Source organism: Gracilinanus agilis, chromosome X (genome assembly GCF_016433145.1).
Source record: "Gracilinanus agilis isolate LMUSP501 chromosome X, AgileGrace, whole genome shotgun sequence".
Classification (NCBI taxonomy): domain Eukaryota; kingdom Metazoa; phylum Chordata; class Mammalia; order Didelphimorphia; family Didelphidae; genus Gracilinanus; species Gracilinanus agilis.
The window spans coordinates 28357131-28376781 of record NC_058136.1 but is presented as its reverse complement, the minus strand read 5'-3'; the positions used below and the strand labels follow the sequence as shown (position 1 = coordinate 28376781).

The 19651-nt window shown below is 37.6% G+C and overlaps 1 pseudogene; it reads left to right on the top strand.

Moving 5' to 3' along the window:
- The window catches only part of LOC123253616, a 192202-nt pseudogene extending 175227 nt beyond the window's left edge, over nt 1-16975 (top strand).
- Nucleotides 16976-19651: the final 2676 nt, after the last annotated feature.

Here is a 19651-nt window from a genome sequence, read left to right as displayed (position 1 = left end):
TTGGTACTACAAAACCAGCTATTATTAGAAATAGTTTGGGGCACTTGAGAGTTTTCTGTCTGATTCTTTTAGAGCACTTACCTAGTAATGGACACAGACATCAGAGCCGGGATTTGACTAATAGTGAAAGACATTTGAAAAAAGTGACTAAAAATTCACTTCATTTGTATAATTTCAAATTGCTCTTCAGGATGGTGGAACTAATTCATGCCTCTAAATGCAGTATACGAATGCACCTTCCTTTCTGTAACCTCTGCTGCATAATCTATTCTTATTTTAAAAAATAATTTATTAATATCTTTTGTTTTTACATCCAAAAACTTCACCAGTGACCACCCCACCATTCCCAGAGATCCATCCCATATAGCAAGGAATGTTTTTTTAAAGAAAAAGATGGATAAGAGAAAAAAAAAGTAGTAAAACCAATCGATATGTCTGAAAAGTCTGAAAATCTATTCGGTGTTCATATCCATGCACCTCCCACCTCTGCAAAGAAGTGATGTTGTGGTATATCCTCGTCTATTTTCTTTGTGACCATGCTTGTTCTTTGGAAGATTGCGGTATTCGCTTTTGGTTATTTTAGAGTTGTTCTTTTCATTTACATTGCTGTGTTGATTGTGCATCTTATTTTTCTGGCTGTGCTTCCTTTACTTTCCATCAGTTCATGTATCTTCTCCATGCTTCTCTGTATTCATCATATTCTCCATTTCTTAGAGCACAGTAGTATTGGATTGGGTTTCCAAACTATGGTTTGTTTAGCCATTCCCCCACCGATGGTTATTTTGTTTCATTTTTCTGTTAAGTGGACAACAACAAAAACTGTTGTTACAAATATTTGGGTATATATATATATACATATATATATATATATATATANCACCTCCCACCTCTGCAAAGAAGTGATGTTGTGGTATATCCTCGTCTATTTTCTTTGTGACCATGCTTGTTCTTTGGAAGATTGCGGTATTCGCTTTTGGTTATTTTAGAGTTGTTCTTTTCATTTACATTGCTGTGTTGATTGTGCATCTTATTTTTCTGGCTGTGCTTCCTTTACTTTCCATCAGTTCATGTATCTTCTCCATGCTTCTCTGTATTCATCATATTCTCCATTTCTTAGAGCACAGTAGTATTGGATTGGGTTTCCAAACTATGGTTTGTTTAGCCATTCCCCCACCGATGGTTATTTTGTTTCATTTTTCTGTTAAGTGGACAACAACAAAAACTGTTGTTACAAATATTTGGGTATATATATATATATATATATATATATATATATATATATATATATATATTAGAAATTTCTTCTTAACATTGGACTTCTTGGGGTATATATATCTGGTAGTGGAATCTCGGAATCAAAGGATATGGATAAATTTTAGTCTCTTTGCTTAATCTCGAGTTGCTTTTCATAATTATTATACAGATTAGCAGTTCTGTGAACAATGCACTAATGTACGTTATCTTCTCGCAGCTCCTCCATCTTTGACCATTTCCATTCTTTCTCATCTTTGCTAATTTACTAGTTGTGAAGTGAAATTGTAGCATTATTTTGACATGCATTTCTCTCATTTTTTGTGACTTGGAGCATTCTTACATATGATGATAAATAGTTGGAAGTTCTTTTAGGAACTGATTATATCCTAAGATTATTTAATTTTTTGAGGAATGGCTACTATGTGTATAAATGTATGTGTATACACAGACATATATATGTGAGCACATATCTGTATATATGGGTATATTATCTGTATATCTTAGATACCAAACCCTTATCAGGAAAATTTGATATAAAGATTCCCCCCGCCATTCAATAGCTTCCTTTCTTATCCTAAATACATTAATTTCTTTTGTATAGAAGCTTTTCAATTTCATGTAATCAAATGATTTACTTTTTCTGTTGTAATTGCTTCTATTCTTTTTTTTGTTGTTGTTGTTAAGACTATCTCCAGGGAGCAATAAGATGACTCATTGGACAGAAAGCCAGGCCTGAAGACTGAAGGTCCTGGTTTCAAATCTGGCCTCAAATATTTCCTAGCTATATGACCCTGGGAAAGTCACTTAACCCCCATTGCCTGGCCCTTACTCTTCTCCTTTAGAACCAATACATTGTATTAATTCTAAGGCAGAAGGTGAGGGATTTCTTTTTAAAAGAATTTCTCTCCAGCCCTTAGTTATGAAAAGTATTTGATCTCCCTTATGATTAGAAGACTGGAAGGCATTGCAATTAAATCCTCTCAAAGCTTTCATTTATAGAAGACTAAAAATGTTTTCAGCCATCTCTTTATTTCCTCTCAGCTTCTCTACTTGGTTTTTACTCTGTGTCCTTATGCCAGATACCCTCTGGTGGTGCCCTTTCTTTTTTTTCTTCCTTTTGTGTACTGTCTTTCCCCGTTAGATTGTAACATCCTTGAGGGCAAGGACTATCTTTTTTCTTATTTTGTATCTACATTGTTTAACACAGTGACTAACACATAGTCAGTGCTTATTAAGTATTTGTTAACAATAACTATTGACTAAGGATATGTGATTTACTCTTCTAATTTTTTATGCTATGAATTTAAGATTATTTTACCATTTCGGGTAGAATATAGTGCAAGGTATTGATCTAAGCCTAATTTCTATCAGACTGCTTTCCAGTTTTTTTTTTCAATAGCTGTTATCAAATAAGGAGTTCTTTCTGAAGTAATTTTCCAGTTTATTGAATAGTGGCTATTGAGTTGCTTTGTTTCCTATTCTCCTTTGTCTGCTTGGATCCATTTTTCTACTTTACTTTTTAACCATTTAACCAAATTGTTTTCATGGCTACTATGTTATAATATAGTCTGAAGACTGGTAGTGTTATTTTTCTTTTATTTCTATTTTTTTTATTATTTCCTTTGATATTCTAGATCTTTTTTCTGGATGAATTTTGTTATTTTATCTGATGCTATAGCATTAAAATTATAAATCTACTTTGGTAGTATTTTCATTTATATTATATTATCTTTGTCTATCATTCCGATTTTTATCATTTTTATTAATTTTCTGGGTATAAGATGAAGCATTAGTTCATTGCTTGGCATTTCACTGATTTGGAGCAAATTGTCATGAGTTTCTTAATAGCTTGAAATTTTTCTTTTGAGATCTTTTGTTCACAGTCTATAATCATTTCTCTGTTGCTGATTGGCTCTTGGTCTTTTACATTTGCATTTGTTTCCTATATATCTTGTAAGTCAGCATCTTATCTGAGATATTTGGTGTAAAATTTTTTCCCAATTGATACTTTCCCTCTGTATGCTAGCTATATTGATTTTGTTCAGTTTAAACCCTTTTCAATTTATTGTAATCAGAATGTTTTTGTTGTTGTTGTTCAATCATTGAAGTCATATATATATATGTATACAATTCATTCCTTCTCTAAGGAATATATTTAAATTATATTTTTATGTCTCGAGTGTATCTTAGGGTTGATTCCTATATGTATTATATATTTTTATAGTAATTTTGAATGAGATTTCCTTTTCTGTTATTTCATTTTATAGAGAGATCAATGATTTTTTGTGGATTTATTTTGTTGCTACTTTCCTAAACTTATTCATTGTCACAATAAGTTTTTTTTGGATGATTCATTGGTGTTTTCTGAGTAGGTCATCCCAGTATCAACAAATAAGAATAGTTTTGTCTCCCCTTTGTCAATGTTTGAACTTTTAATTTCTTACATAGGGAGATGGAATAGTTTTGTTTTATTTCTATTTTTATGGGGAACATTTCTAATGTGCATTGATTACAAATACAGGTATTCTTTCATATCACAAGAGTTAGGCCCTGGTGCCCCAACAATCTGAATCTGGCAAAACTGCATAAAATTTTTTGGCCCTACCTTCAGAAACAGAGAAGACTTTCATTTTTTATTTTTCTTTTGGGGGGTGTTTACTGTGTAATTTATGGTATTAGAAGATAAAATATATTTATATTATACAATACTTGCATATATTTTATGCATTTCTGAATTTCTAAACTTTTTCTGTGTGGTTTGCTAGCCTTTGTATCTTGTCTGTGGCTTCTATAAAACTCTTCCAAAATTCCCATTTAATTTCTTATGCTGGCCCACTATATAGCAAAACCATGATGGGGAAAGTCACCATGTGGAAGAGATATCTGTAGTTTTAGATATTAGCTTTAGATTTATAACGTTTAATTATAGTAAAACAGTGCTTCTATACCAATTGCAAATAGAGTTTTTAGTGTAAATAGGTATTGTACATTGTTAAAACCTCTTTTCTGCATTACAAATACAATTAAAGAGGTTGGCAATGATTTTATTTTTATTTAATTATGTAAATTATTTGATTTGATTTATCTTCCTGCATCCTTTCATCTTGGGTATAAATCCAACTTGGCCATAGTGAATAATTTTTGGTTATATTCCTATAATATTTTTAGGACTTGATTTAAAAATTTTGCATCAGTAATTTTTAAAAAAAAATTGGCCTATAGTTCTCTTTCTTTGCCTTATCCTTCCCTGGTTTAAACGTTAAATATTTGTCCATCAATCAGTTAATCAGTAAACATTTACTAATCATATACTACATACAAGGTCTTGTGCTAAATTTAGAGGCTATAAAGGCAAAAGTGAAACTATTAAGGAGCTTACATTTTGATGTAAACATAAGCATTTATTTGATAAATAAAAGGTAATTTTGAAAGGGAGAGCACTAGCACCTACGGGGGTGATGGCAAACCTATGACACGTGTATCAGCACTGACACACATAGTCATTTTCAATGACACGCACCCACATGCGGTCTCATACAGAGAAGTATGGGGCCGCATGTCCCATTTGCTGTAGTGTAGTGTAGACACTCTGTGCACTTTAGATGACAATTCTACCCAGATTAATTTACCTATTTTGGTTTATTAAATAGTTATATATTACAATTATACATTTTTGTTATTTAAACTATAAATATCACGAAATTATGGTTTTTTTTCTCAAAGTGACACACCGTCCGAGTGATGCTTGTTTTTTTGGCGAATTTTGACACACTAAAAGGTCATCAAAAGGTCATCAGTGACTTAGGGACTTCTGGCAAGTTTCATAGGGAAGATGGTATTTAAGCTATATATATCGAAGAAAGCCAGAGATTCAAGATATAGAGATGAGAAGTGAAAGTATTCCAGGTGGGAAGCTCATTCAGTAGCAGGAAGTAGAGATGGGAGATGCTGTATCTATCACATGTGCAGAACAACAAGGAGAACTTAAATGAGAATAATGTGTAGTAAGATTGGAAATACAGAAGGGATGAGGTTATGAGAAAAAGGTATATGTCAGAGGAGTGGATATTTTGATACGGAAGCACTGGACTCATTAAAGAGTGAGGGGTGGAGGAAGTCAGAATTGCCCTTGAGGAGAATCACTTTGGCAACGGTGTGGAGGAATCAGTGGAAGTCAAAAAGGAGGCTCTTGGAATGGTCCAGGGAAAGAGGTGATAAGGGTCTGAGCTAGCCTAGAGACCGAGTGAGTTGAGAAGGACCCGGGTAAGAGATGTGGTGGTGAAAAAAAAGCAAATTTACGATCTGATTGGATAGAAGAGATGAATGAGAGTGAGAGTCTAGAAAAAAAACTGAGCTTCTGAACCTGCTTGAGTGAAGGGATAGTGGTGTCTTAGATGGTGAGAAAAGTTCAGGATTCATTTACTCATTGTCAATGGCTGTTCTTGGGCTACAACAGCAGAATTGAGTAGTTGGAATAGATACCGTAGGTGTGTGGCTAAATTCTGTAACTTACAGATTGTAGTGACTCAGTTCTAATTTGACAGCTTTTTGAGCGCCGCACATACCTCCATACCATAGCATTTTGTTTTGTTTTTGTGACCAGTGTGTATCCATCATGTCAAAGGAAGAAAAGAAAAAAAATTACACTTTTTTGAACTAAGGTCCAAGCCTGAAATTTCTCCTAATGAGATGAACGACTCTCAACCATTATATTACTGAAAAATCACTGGCTTTGGAAATTAGCTTTTACTTATACAATGTTTAATAATGAATTCATTCCCAAATAACAAGATAAAACAACATTAATATGTGAAAAATTTGAATGGAGGTAAAGTCATACAACCACAAGTGACATCAGTTTACTTTATTTCCTGTGCTGACAAAAATTAAATGATGCAAGATTTCCATTTCCACACAAATTCGCAACATATATGTTTTCTGACCTCAAGCTATAGACCTATCAGCATTTTGCAATTTCAAAAGAGATTCTAGGGGGAAGCTGGGTGGCTCAGTGGATTGAGAGTCAGGCCCAGAGACAGGAGGTCCTGGGTTCAAATCTGGCCTCAGACACTTCCTAGCTGTATGACCCTGGGCAAGTCACTTTACCCCCATCGCCTACCCTTACTACTTTTCTGCCTTAGAACCAATACACAATATTGATTCTAAGACAGAAGGTGAGGGTTTTTAAAAAAAGAAATTCTATACTTCAAGATCCATTTAACAGAGGAACTCTCACTTAACTTTCAATTGGAAATGATTATAATTTGCAAAATAAAGATATGCTAAAGGGCAAATATCAAGAGAAGAACCAGTAAGATTCCATGAATGCCTTTCAAGAGATGAATATACACAAAATCATATGCTTATGAGTTGATATTAGTATTTGGCTGTACCTATATGTGTCAAGAGATTTTCAGAGATAGAGAATAAAATCTTATTACAAATCAATATTAATAGATGAACATTTGAAATTTATTTTGCTGATAGGAAACATTAACTTGCAACATCTATTAAGTGAAATATTTTCCCAATAATTCCATTCACATTGATAAATCTATATTACCAAAAAGTATATATATATATATATTATTATTATTGTTGTTGTTGTTGTTGTTGTTATTATCATATGATTGTATTCTGAATTTTGCCAATAAAATTTTTTGGAGATTTCTTTTCTTCCTTGGTTGTGTTCTCGACTCACAAAATATTATCTATCTGGCTCTGTCATGGTGAGCCTATTGCATGTATGCTGGAGCGTGTTGGAGGGGGCTGTTCCATTTCCCCTCTCCAAGTGTGCCTGAGGACATTTCTCCTGTCACCTGCCCCTCTGACCAGCAGCCCAATGGGAGTCCTTCCTCCCTCCCCTGTCTGGAGTAAGGCTGGAGGCTTACATGCGGTGTGAGGGTTGCAGTTTGGATACTTGGTCTCTAAGGTCTCTAAAAGGTTCACCATCACTGAACTGACCCTTTACAGAAAATTTGCCACTCCCTGCATTACACCAAAGGCAGCTAGGTGGCCCAGTGGATGGAGCCCTGGACCTGCAGTTGCAAAGATCTAAATTCAAATCTGTCCTCAGATATTTCTAGCTGAGCGATCTTGGACAAATCACTTTACTCTGCCTCAAACCAGATTTTGCCTTTGGACCAGATTTCTTCTAAGTTCTCTTCCAGCTTAGAGATTCTTTGCCTTTAAGATGGATTTCTATGAAGAAAAATTAAACAATATTCTTCCTCCCATCATGATTAATCTAAAGTTTATTCAACTCATGTTGGAATTTATATCTGGGGGATTCCCCCATTTCAAATTCAACTCCTGAGGTCATAGCATATTTGTTCTAAATGAAAAGCAATTATCTTTCTACTAACTTATCTGAAACTCTTGCTGAAAAGAAGCTATTGGTATATTAAAAGATCTACAAATAGATAAGAGCAATTATGCATACATTTAAAAATTAGCCAATTATGGTTAAATTATGCCATTTAGTTAGTAGTTTAACAAAATGTAAATCTTTCCCACATGAAGCTTTGCCCCAAATTGGTAAGTTTGCTTCTGACCATCTGGTTCTAACAAAAGTGACAAGATTTCAATTTTCCCCTATAGCTGCTGAATTTAAAAATGGGGAGGAGAAAAGGGGGAACTGTTCTACAGAGAACATGGCTATTTTGGAAATAAATGATACATTCACTAGGATTAATTACAACGTTTCAGGCACAGTTAGAAAAGCCAAGGGCAGAAGTTTACAGTTTCCTTTCTTTAAGGGAGATACTTTCTTGGGTGAGCTATTAGATTTAATAGCTGCTACTCTGTAGGCTGCTAGAAAAATATTTTGCAAAATATAAGAAGGATCTATGAATGTCTCAGTATAAGGACCTCCCAGTGTGGGAAGGACTACCGCCAATGCAGATGTGAATACTGTTTAGCCATTTCTGACTGGCCCTTCCTGATCCCATTTTTGGGTTTACTTGGCAGGGATACTGGAATAATTTGCTATTTCCTTTTCTAGCTCATTTTGCAGATGAGGAACTGAGGTAAATAGGGTAAAGTGACTCGCCCAGGGTCTCACAGCTAGTAAATATCCAAGACCACATTTGAACTCAGGTTTCTCCGATTCTTAGTCTAGCCTTTGTCTTTTATGGATAAAGCTCCGCTGCCTCTGTTTTTAAGAAATTAAGAATAGATAAGACTGGAGTACATTTACTACCTAGAACTCTCTTGAGTCTCAATTACCATTGTGGTGCCTCTGTCTACAAACTAGGGTTCTTTTGTATTTTGAAACAAGCATATTCCTTGAAATATATATTCCTTGAATGCACAGGTATAACCTATATCAAACTGTTTGCTGCTTCAGGGAGGAGGGGAAGGAGAGAGAGAACCCGGATTGCAAAATGTCAGAAAACTATCGGCAAAAATTGTTTCTATATGTAGTTTTAAAATTTAAAAAAATTTTAGATGGGGGCAAGTAAGCAAAGAAAGAGAATCTGATGCTTTGGAGTCAGGCCTCTAGCACTGACCCTGTCCTCTATACCTGAAGTCCAGGGCCATGAATCATACTACAGTATTCTTAATTTCTTTTTTTTTTTAAATTTTAAACCCTTAACTTCTGTGTATTGACTTATAGGTGGAAGAGTGGTAAGGGTGGGCAATGGGGGTCAAGTGACTTGCCCAGGGTCACACAGCTGGGAAGTGTCTGAGGCCAGGTTTGAACCCAGGACCTCCCATCTCTAGGCCTGGCTCTCAATCCACTGAGCTACCCAGCTGCCCCCTATTCTTAATTTCTTATCTGTGTATGTGGTGCTTATCTTCACTAAAAGGTAGGTCCTATGAGGGCAGGAATTGTTTCATCCTTATCCTTCCATCCTTGGTGCTTAGCACAGTGCCAGGAACTGGGTATGTGTTTAATAAGTGCTTTATTGTATTTGGGAAAAAAAGAAATAAGCCTATTCCCATGTTAAGCACATGATGAGACAGCCAGGTTGTACAGTGTGTAGTGCTGAACTTGGAGTCAGGAAAAAATGAGTTTGAATCTCGCCTCAGACATTTAATAGCTGTGTGGGGAAGTTATTTAACCTCTCTCAGCCTTAGTTTCTTCATCTGCAAAATGGGGCTAATAATAATAGTATTTAGGTATAGTACAAATAGTAGCTAGGCCGCACAGTGGATAACCCTCCAAGCCTAGAGTCAGGAACACTTGAGTTCCAATGCAATCTCAGGCACTTGCTAGCTGGGTAACCCTGGGCAGGGCACTTCACCCTGTTTGCCTCTGTTTCTTCATCTGTAAAATGAACTAGAGAAGGACATGGCAAATCACTGCAGTATTTTTGCCAAGAAAATCCCAAATGGGCTACCAAAGAATGGGGTATGACTGAAAGGAGCAAAAGGCAAACAACAAATAATACTTACCTCCCTGGGTTGTTATGTGAATCAAAGGAGATCACGTGTCTGTGTTTTGCCACTTTCAAAGTATTAACTAAATGCTAGCTCTCATGGAAATAGTGCTAATGAAAACCAAAGAGAATAATCATTTCACTTGAAAATAGCATATTAGAGATCTCAGCCCTTTTTCTTCTTTTGAGATGTTAGGGAGGCAGCATTACATATTAGAAAGAGTGGAGGCCAGGTAGTCAGAAGACCTGAATCTGAAACCCCAAATCATGACTTATATAATCAGTGGTGACCTTGTGTTAGCTCAAATTTCATCTTGGATATTTCCATTCGTGCAATGAGACTAATCGTCTCTACCCAACCTATTTTGCGAGCTTCTGGTGAAGCTTTAACCTGGTAGATAGAGTTGGTAGAAGGAACAAATGAACTAATAGAAATCAAATGATATCAATGTGAGCCATTTACCACAGCAGAGTTGGCAGAGATCTTAAAAGTCATTTGGTTTAGACCAGAGATGGACAAACTTTTTAAAGAGGGGGCCAAAGGAAAGGAAACGCTCATCTGTCAGTCTGTTTCTAAGGCAACTCTTTCGAAGTTTCATTGTACTGTATCCTACTCATTGTATTTGTCAGATTAGGAATAATGTCCAGCAGCCAGATAGAACATTTCAGGGTGCCACATCTGGCCCGTAGGCCGTAGTTTGCCCATCACTGGTATAGACGGTGCCTGAAAAAAATTCCTTACTACTTGTGGCCATCCATCCTGTGAAGATCTCCAGACACTATAGTGACTGATCTTTTCCTTTGCCCGATTCTCTTTGGTCTCCTGGCCAGTTCTAGTTCCCTTAAGCAATTTTTAATTTTAAACTAGAGTCGTTTGGCAGATACTAAGTTTAAAAGAGCAGAATGAGCCCAAATGGGGCCTATTAAGAAAAATCTCAACACTTTCTGAAGCAGCCCCATTCCATTTTGGGGATATTCTAATTGTTGGGAAATCTTTTTTGAAATGAAGACTAAATTTGCTTCTGCAACTCTGCCCATTCCTCCTAGGCCTGTCTTTTGGGGCAAAAGAGAATAAATCTAATCATTCTTCCACATGACATTCTTTTGAGTACTAGAAGACAGCTGTCGTGTTCCCCTGGAGCAGGGGTTGGCAACATGGCTCTCGAGCCATATCTGGCTTCACCTCCCAACCAGCCAGTTCGGGCAGAGCCCCAGGATGTGCCTCAGGGGGCCCTTCAGCCCCCACCCCATATTCTATGCCTTCCGCCTCCATCCTCCTCCTTCCACAGGCGTTTATGGCTCTCACGGCCAAAAAGGTTGCCGACCGTTGCCCTGGAGCCTCCACTTCTCCAGGCTAAACATCCGTTCCTTCAACTCTTCTTTATGTAACACCTCAGCAGAGCTAGACCAACTCACAGTGGAAGAATAAGTCACTAAAGACCATAGCGCTTGGTTTTCTTCCAAGCTTAGAAGAGAAGACTCATTAGGGAGTCAGAACTGAAGTGTGGGGGAGCTTCTGGTACAGAGAGAATTTTAGAAGCTCTCTGAAGAGGAAGGAGGAGAGAGTTGAAGAGAGCATGGTGCAGCAGCAGCGACAGCAGCAGAAAGAGTTCCCTTCTCAGGAGACTGAATGCCTGAAGGTTTTCCCTTGCCATGGCTCACACCTCCAACTTGGCTTAGTAAGAGAATACAGAAAAGGGTTATTGAATTGAGGCTTCTCTAAGAAATCATTGGAACAATGGCAAATGTACTCCACTCTCTGGCGCTCTGCTTTGGGTTATTATTGTGGTAATAGTGAGTGTTAAGGTTAATTACTAAGGGTTGCTTTGTGTTTGCCTGCTAGTTATTTACTTCTTCTTACTTTGGTTTAATAAAGATAAGATCATTTTAGTGGTATCTTATGTTTATGTTTTGCTTATAGAAGGTATAAGAAGGAAAGGAAATCTAGGCTTGGCATAGAAAACTGCCTGGGGGCTCAGAGCATCTTGGGAATCACATATGCATTTTTCATTTTTAAAGGGTTTTTTTGGTTTTTGTTTGTTTTTTAGCTTAATAGAGAAAGGAAGCCACATAGAATTGGACCTTTACAATGATTTAGGCCAGGAGCCTTTGTGTTTTCTTTCATCCACTAAAAAGAGAGGGAGAGAGTAGAGACCTCAAGAAGGTCATGATCTGAGTGGACAACATCTATATAATATATTCTCTCATGGTCTTTCACCATCGTGGTTGCCATATTCTAGACTTGATAGCTATTCTTTTTTTTATTTTAAACCCTTAACTTCTGTGTATTGGCTCCTAGGTGGAAGAGTGGTAAGGGTGGACAATGGGGGTCAAGTGACTTGCCCAGGGTCACACAGTTGATAGCTATTCTTAATATTAAATGAAATCATGTACATGAAAGTATGTTTGAACCATAAAACACACTCTAGAAATGTAGACTAAAATTTGATATGAGTTGGGCCCATATTGAATCGCACCCAAGGAAAATTAGTTATCAACTTACTATCTGAGGTGTCCCCAAAGCATAGTCCAAGAAGGCTTCTCTGACTGCTGTAAACCTTGGATTAGCTAGAACTAGGAGCTGAGAGGAATATTTGAATCTGGATTCTCCATGTCCCATGGAAGTGAAAGAAGGGTAGAAAGTAACAAGTGATGGAATCCACAAAAATACTGAAATTTGACCATCTCTTCTTTGATTCCTTCTAAAAATTTCAGAAATTCTAAAGATCTATGATTCTGTAGATGTGGGTACTCCTGTCCTACCACTTTATTCTGAAAGAGCATAGAGTGGTGGTGCAAGAACAGCAAAATAATATTAAAGGGCATCAGGTGGTGCTCTAAAGTTTTCAAACCATGTTCCATACAGAGTATTATTTGATCCTTACAAAAGGAAGGAGGCTCTAAAGATGTTATTCCCATTTTACAGATAAGGAAGCAATGGCTCAGAAAACTCTTGCCCATAATCCCGCAGCTAGGAAGTTTCTGATGTGGTATTTGAACCTAGGTGTTACTCCAAATCCAGTATTTATTCACTATGTGGTGGAAAACAGGGATGGAAATAATCATTACTTAGTACTAGCTAGTCCTTGGACCATTCACTTCCCAGGACTGGGCCTTGTTTTCTGTATCAAGGAAAGGCAGGGGTTGGGGGGGGTGAGGAGGAGCTGTGCTAAGTACAAAGAGTCTTACTTTAGGAATTTCTACTTTATTCTCTCATCTCCCTTCTTCCCCCCTCAGGGGAATTACAGATTTCTTTTCTTTGCTCAAGGCTCCCCTCCTCTTGGTCTCCAGCAGATTTCTAGTCCCCTAAAGCAATTTTTTGTTTTCCGCTAGAGCTGATGGACAGATATTAATTTAGAAAGAACCGAATGAGCCCAAATGGGACTTATGGAGAAGATGAACGTTTCACTTCAGTAATCTACATTCCATTGTCTGTAGCAGCTGAAAGGATTCTCAATTCTGCCTTTGTTCAGTTTTCTCAGCTTTCCTGGAGATGATTCCATTTTCCTCTCCAGTCTATCCCTTTCGGGGGCCGAGCTCACCTTGTAGCCATGGATGCTGAACATGAAACCGATTTTAGGAGACCTTCAAACATTTGAGCAACCAAGCTTAGATTTTCAAAGACAAAAATAGAACTTTGGAGCCAGGCCACAAATATTTATGCAACACCGCTAGTGCACTCGGTGCCATGCTAGTTTCTGGGGATGCAAAGACAGAAGAATAACAGCCCCTACCCTTAAAAGCATACAGTCTAGTTAGGGGAGACCATATGCACATGCGCACAATAGTTTGCCTTATGGAGACATTCCAAAACTCAAAGTCAAACGAGCTAGGGGCAGAAACAGACATTGAAATATCAAAGGGAAGCTCTTATAGATGGATATATTGGAAGGGGCTGAGGTTCGAATAGGCCGATCGCATATTACAAATGTTGGAAGACAACTAAGTAGCCTTTCAGGCAGAGACCTTTCAAACCTTGGTCCATTCAAAGGAGTCTGGGAAGTAAAACCTGATGAATCGGGGTTCGTGCCCATAACTAAGATGGAGTCTTTTGCTGAGGAAACTTTCTCTGAACCAGGAAAGACTGTTGAAAGAGAAAAGGCCTCTTGGATGGTGGTGACAAACCTCAGAATTTTGATGGAATCTATGCCAATGCTAGGCTAAGGATCACTGCCTTGCCTGAAAAAGCACATTAACATTCCATCTGAAAAGAGCCCTGGAACAGAGAGCTGAGGCCAAGGGACTAAAGGTGATGAGAGACTGCAGCTACTCATCAAAGAGTGAAATCCAAGGAGTTTGAGCCCTTCTAGCCCTCTAGTAGAAATGTGCCCAGTGAAAAACACGGGAGCCAAACGTCTTGCACAACCCCGTCTGCAGCCCAGTAGCAGAGTGACTTTTCCAGGCCAGCCCAGCTGCAGCTGAATCTGGTGACAAGTTTGTGAAGCAGCCAAGTGACTCGCTTACTCCAGTCTAATAGCAAATTGACCCACAAGGCTGAGATTTCATACCCGCAAGTGAACAACGGAGCAACGCTACCATTGCTGCCATGTTCTACAAGAGACTGAGTGAAGACTTCCTGGAGAAAGAAAGTCCATTAAGTCTCTCTAGTTCCAGAGCTGCGAATGTCCATCCTTTTAATAACTTTTATTCAATCACAAACAGTTGTTACAAGAACTTTTTGTTTCTTTTTGTTCAATTTTATTATGCCATTCCTCCTAGAACGTTCGGTTGATTAAAGCCTGTTTCTTGTTAATATTAACATTCCTGGCTAAAACCTAACTTGGGGACCAAGAGTATTAAGGGCAGATTTTTGACATTCCTGAATAGGAGCCAAGAGAAGAGAAAGAAGGGAATATATCACGTACGAAGTGTTGGAAACCCTCCCAAAGCGATTTAGCTAATTCTACTTGTGGAAGTATTTTCCTGAACGTTTCGTTATCTTTTTGACATGTAAATCTTTTCCCTTCAATTAGCTCATTGTAACTTCTTTAAAATATAATTTACGATTTTGTAAGGGTAGAATTTTACAAACTTACTTGTTTAAATCTGTAATTTAACCTGCTTGCTAATTTGTTCTAAGTTCATTCAACCTTCATTGAAGGAATCATAAGACAACGAATCTTTGAGTCGGCTTGTGTGACCTTTATGGCCATAAAAATTGCTACACATTAAAAAAAATTCTCTCTCTGTCTCTGTGTTGTAATGTTCAATATAAAGGCTTTGTCAGAAATTTCATTTTCTGTTCAGGATTATTTTTCTGAATCCTGAGCCTATGCTTAAGCATAATAAAACCTAGGTTTTTATCTCTATAATTTCTGCATTGTGATAGATTTATTCGGCAGCAGTTACCTATCCTACGAATTCAATAGGGAGATATTTCTTCCATAACACAGCAGTTATTTTATCTATCTCTGCAATAGTCCTTACGATATTTGATATAGAACCATAATAGGAGACTAGAAACTTGTGTCAGGATTACTTCTTTTTGAGTGCCATCTAAAAGAGATGAGAACAACAAGATAGCAATAATAAAGAAACACTGGACCAATAACCCAAGATGGCTATAGAGAGATTACCAATTAATCATTAAAAAGGAGGGATTTGATTGGCAGATGCTCTCAGAGCACATTGCTAGGAGGAGTTCCATACCAATAAAATTACAGATTCAGAAAATCATCATCATCATCATCATCATCATCACAGTAATAATAACTGACACAAAGGCACATTCGTTATTTTTTGTTGTTGAGTTGTTTCAGTCATATCTGCTCTTCATAACATCTTTTGGGGGTTTTATTTTCAGAGATACTTTAGTGATTTTCCAATTCCTTCTCCAGCTCATTTTCCAGATGAGGAAATGGAGCCAAACAAGGTGAAGTGACTTGCCCAGGGTGACAAAGCTAGTGTCTGACTCCAGATTTGAACTCAAGAAGATGAGTCTTCTGGACTGCAGACCCAGTGTTCTATCTACTGGGCTGCCTCATATGAGTTATACCTTGTTTCAAATTTAGTGCTTTGATCTTCCCTCTTTGCCTAGAACCACATTTCCTAAAACACTATGATTCTGCTTTGTGCCTTTCTCCCAAGCCAGCAGTTACCTAGGGGGATTGAAAGCTTGCCTCTGGAACCCAGCTTACACACTAGGTGCCTACCACGTTCTCTCTCGTCTTCCTTATTTTCCGAATGGCCTGCCTGTATCCATATCTACTATCTGATGCCACGCTCCTCCAGTGTTGCACCCTTTCCTCCTGCTGACATATCTGCCCATGTGTTATTTTGTTAAATAATTTTAACTCTGTTCTGGTACCCCTGGCATATAAACCCAAAGCTCAAAGGAGCATAATTTACAAATTGTATTATAAATTAACCAAATTCACATCCTGGTAGTATGTGCTGAATCAGTAGAAGCCATCTAGGCCCTGCTGTCAGGGCCTTTTGGTCCTATGATATGCAAGTCTCAGATAAGTTCCTGACATTTGTGGAAAACCCAGCAGAACACCGAAAGGTGCTAGTAGTTTTGAGATGATGAGGAGATTAAAGCTCTACCAACAGTTTTGAGATGCTTTGGATCTGTTAACCCTATGTGGCAGGAGTTCGAGATCTCATAGGTTTTTTGAGGGAACAGACTAATGGGCATTTAATCAGTGGAGAAGATGGACTAATTTGTATGTGGTAAGAAAAGATATGGGACTGCTTGAAGCCTATTAAAGCACATAAAGGACATGTGAGTCCTCTTTCTGTTCATCCATCTGACGAATTAGCACTGTGAGCGGAAACAGGCAAGACATTACGAACATGGAACCTTAGTGAAAGAAGATACGCACTTATAAAAAATATAAAACAAAATGCTTACATAGTTGAGTGGTCCCCTGGTGGAGAGAAGTATATAGTCAACACCACAAACCTACTGGATACATCATTGCCACTTTTACCACTGGAAAGAGAATTTCTTCTCTTCAATTTATTTCAGATGCCCTGCGGCTGGAAATGAAGATTATCAGGTTATTTAATTGTGATTCACTAAAATGTTTCTGCAAATTTAAGGCTCACGAAACCAGAGTACAAGACAATTGCAGCTTTCAAGTCCAGAGTACCATGTTATTGTTATAGCACTGAGTGATGACTTCATTAAAATGTGGAGGCATCACCGAAATAAGAAGACTCCTTTATCTTTACTATGTAAAGTCAACACTACTGCCAGACTCACATTCTTTGGAGTGTGGCTGGACAAAGATGTGGACACCAAAGATCCATTTCCTACAGCCATAGTCCCTTCTGTAAAAGAACAAGAGTTCAAAACTAGCCAAAACAAATTTGATGATTTGGAAGGAAAATAGCAACAATCCAGGAAATTTGGTTAGACTAAGGATAGTAAAAACCAACAAAAGCAGAAAGCCTAATGTTAGTGAAGAAAAGAAAATTGGAAGGTATACTAGAAAAGAAGAGAAAAAAAGAAAGTATTAATCATTGAATACATCTTTGAAAATTTAAAAAAAACCTTAGAATAGTCCTCTTAAATTTCCATTAGGTCCATGCTGACTAGAGTAACCAATTCTAATCCATGGTTATGTGAATGATACTGTCTGCCTCTCCCACCCTTCCCATTCTTTTCTTCATCACTGCCTACCTTCCTTCACCATCTTGTGCCTCTGTATTCCTTTGGCCACTTGTCTCTGTATTTTCTATACTGTTTTCCCCAAGCCCTGGTCTACTTGGATAGCTGTGAAACTAGTGTTCTATTACACTAAAGAAATCATAAAGCAAAATACCACTGTTGTAAATTTAATTCTCAATTTAATAAGCTACCCAGTGTAGCTTTTAAGCAAATAAGTTAAAAGAAGTATGAGAGGGTTAAAATGTCAAACATCCTGTGAATTGATCCAACCATTCTGGAAGGCAATTTGGAATTACGCCCAAAAGGCTTCAAAAGACCCAGCCATACCACTACTAGGTTTGTACCCCCAAAGAGATAATAAAAAGGGTTGTACAAAAATATTCATAGCCTCACTCTTTGTGGTAGCAAAAAATTGGAAAATATGGGAATGTCCCTCAATTTGGGAATGGCTGAACAAATTGTGGCATGTGACGGTGATGGAATAATATTGTATGGTAAGGAATGATGAACTGGAGGATTTCTACATGAACTGGAAGAACCTCCATGAACTGATGCAGGTTGAAATGAGCAGAACCAAGAGAACAGTGTACCCAGAAAGTGAAACACTGTGGAATAATCCAATGTAATGGACTTTACTACTAGTAGCAGTGCAATGATCTAGGACAATCCTGAGGAACTCTTGAGAAAGAATGCTGTCCACATTGATAAAAAGACCTGTAGGAGTAGAAACACAGAAGAAAAATCACTTGTTTATATAGGTATATGATTTGGGGATTTGGTTTTAAAAGATTGCTCTATTGCAAAAATGAATAATATGGAAATAGGTATCAAGTGATAACATTTGTACGACCGAGTGGAATTGCTTGTTGGCTCTGGGAGGGGGTGGGAAGAGGGGAGGAAAAGAAAATGAATCATTTAAATGTGGAAAAATATTTTTAAAAATAAAATATTTTTTAAATGCCAAACATCCATCAAACATTTGATCCCAAAGTGGAATGAGATGCTCCAGGATGTTGTCAATTACCTTTCATAGGACATATTGGAGGAGAGGTCAGATGCCCATTAGCCAAGGATAGGATAGTGGAGATTGATGTTCAGGTTGGTCTCTCATTCTTCTTAGATTCCCTCTATCTCTGAGATTCCATGATTCCATGAAAATTAAGTAATGAAAATAAATGTTGAAGAAAGCTCATAAAATTGTTACAAATCTAATAGGTTATCCTCACAAACATTCCATTGTATGAAACTCCTAGAAATCAGTTGGTAGGGGATTAAGATTTCATCTCTAGACCAATCCGTTCATTTCAAAAAGGGGAAAACCTAAACCCAAAGTCACAGTGAACAAGTAGGTAGAGATGAGATTAGAAAGTAGGCCTCCTCTGAATGCAAATCTAGAGCTCTTTCTGTGCCCTTACAAGTACCTCCTCAGATCTTCCCATGAAAATCAGAGCATTGATGCCCTTTAGGTGGTCGTATAAAATATTCTGGCTGGGCAGTGCCATGCAACCTCTCCGCAGTACCCCCTGTGACAAATGACTTTCTGGGGTAAGCTTCCCAAGCTTGAGTGCAGCTGCTCACTGATATCAAAGATCTTCAGGGAAAACTAGGCCCCATAGAAGAGCAGCCCCTGAAGTGCAGCATTGAGTGAAGGTACTGATTGTCAACTCAAATCAATAGAGACAGGAGATCAGAGGAGCCCCATCCACCCCACCTCAACTGAGGCAAACATTCCTTCTGATCTGTTAGAGCAAAGGAACTCGGCAACGAGTGTGAGAAGAATCTCAAGTCAATGTATCATTAAAAGGATTATGCTGGCAGATGGCTTATGTTCGAAACAAAAAAAATTGGCTGTGACTCAGAGCTGCAGACACGCACAAGGCAAGCTTTCTATCTTTACTGGATTCTGAGTTGAAATTTGCAAATTTATTGCACTTTTATCATCTCTTGCCCATATTAATGGCACAAATAAAATAAGTGCTGCTTTCTTGTTAATTGAGGTCAATAAAACATGGTGGCCTCCTTATGTCAACGTCTAGAGCTCCTTGAGTCAGCCCATGGAAGGGGTGAAAAGATGGTTCCCTGCATAATTATCACTTCTTTCATCCTTTTATCAGTGCTGATCTAGGAAGGAAGGGAACAACACAGATTATTCTGGCTCTGTTCAAACCAACTCAGGGCACAAGGCCAGGGAAGAAAGCTGAGATGAATGCCAGCTTTGGAACCAAGAAACAAATGTTCACATCCAGATAAGGGAAAAGAACCGTACAAGCGAGCAGTATCTATCCATTATATTTCCTTTCATTAAAATGTAGATTGTGGAAATTAATTACCACGGATTCTTCTTCTTTCCTCCAATGGAAAGAATATATATATATATATATATATATATATATATATA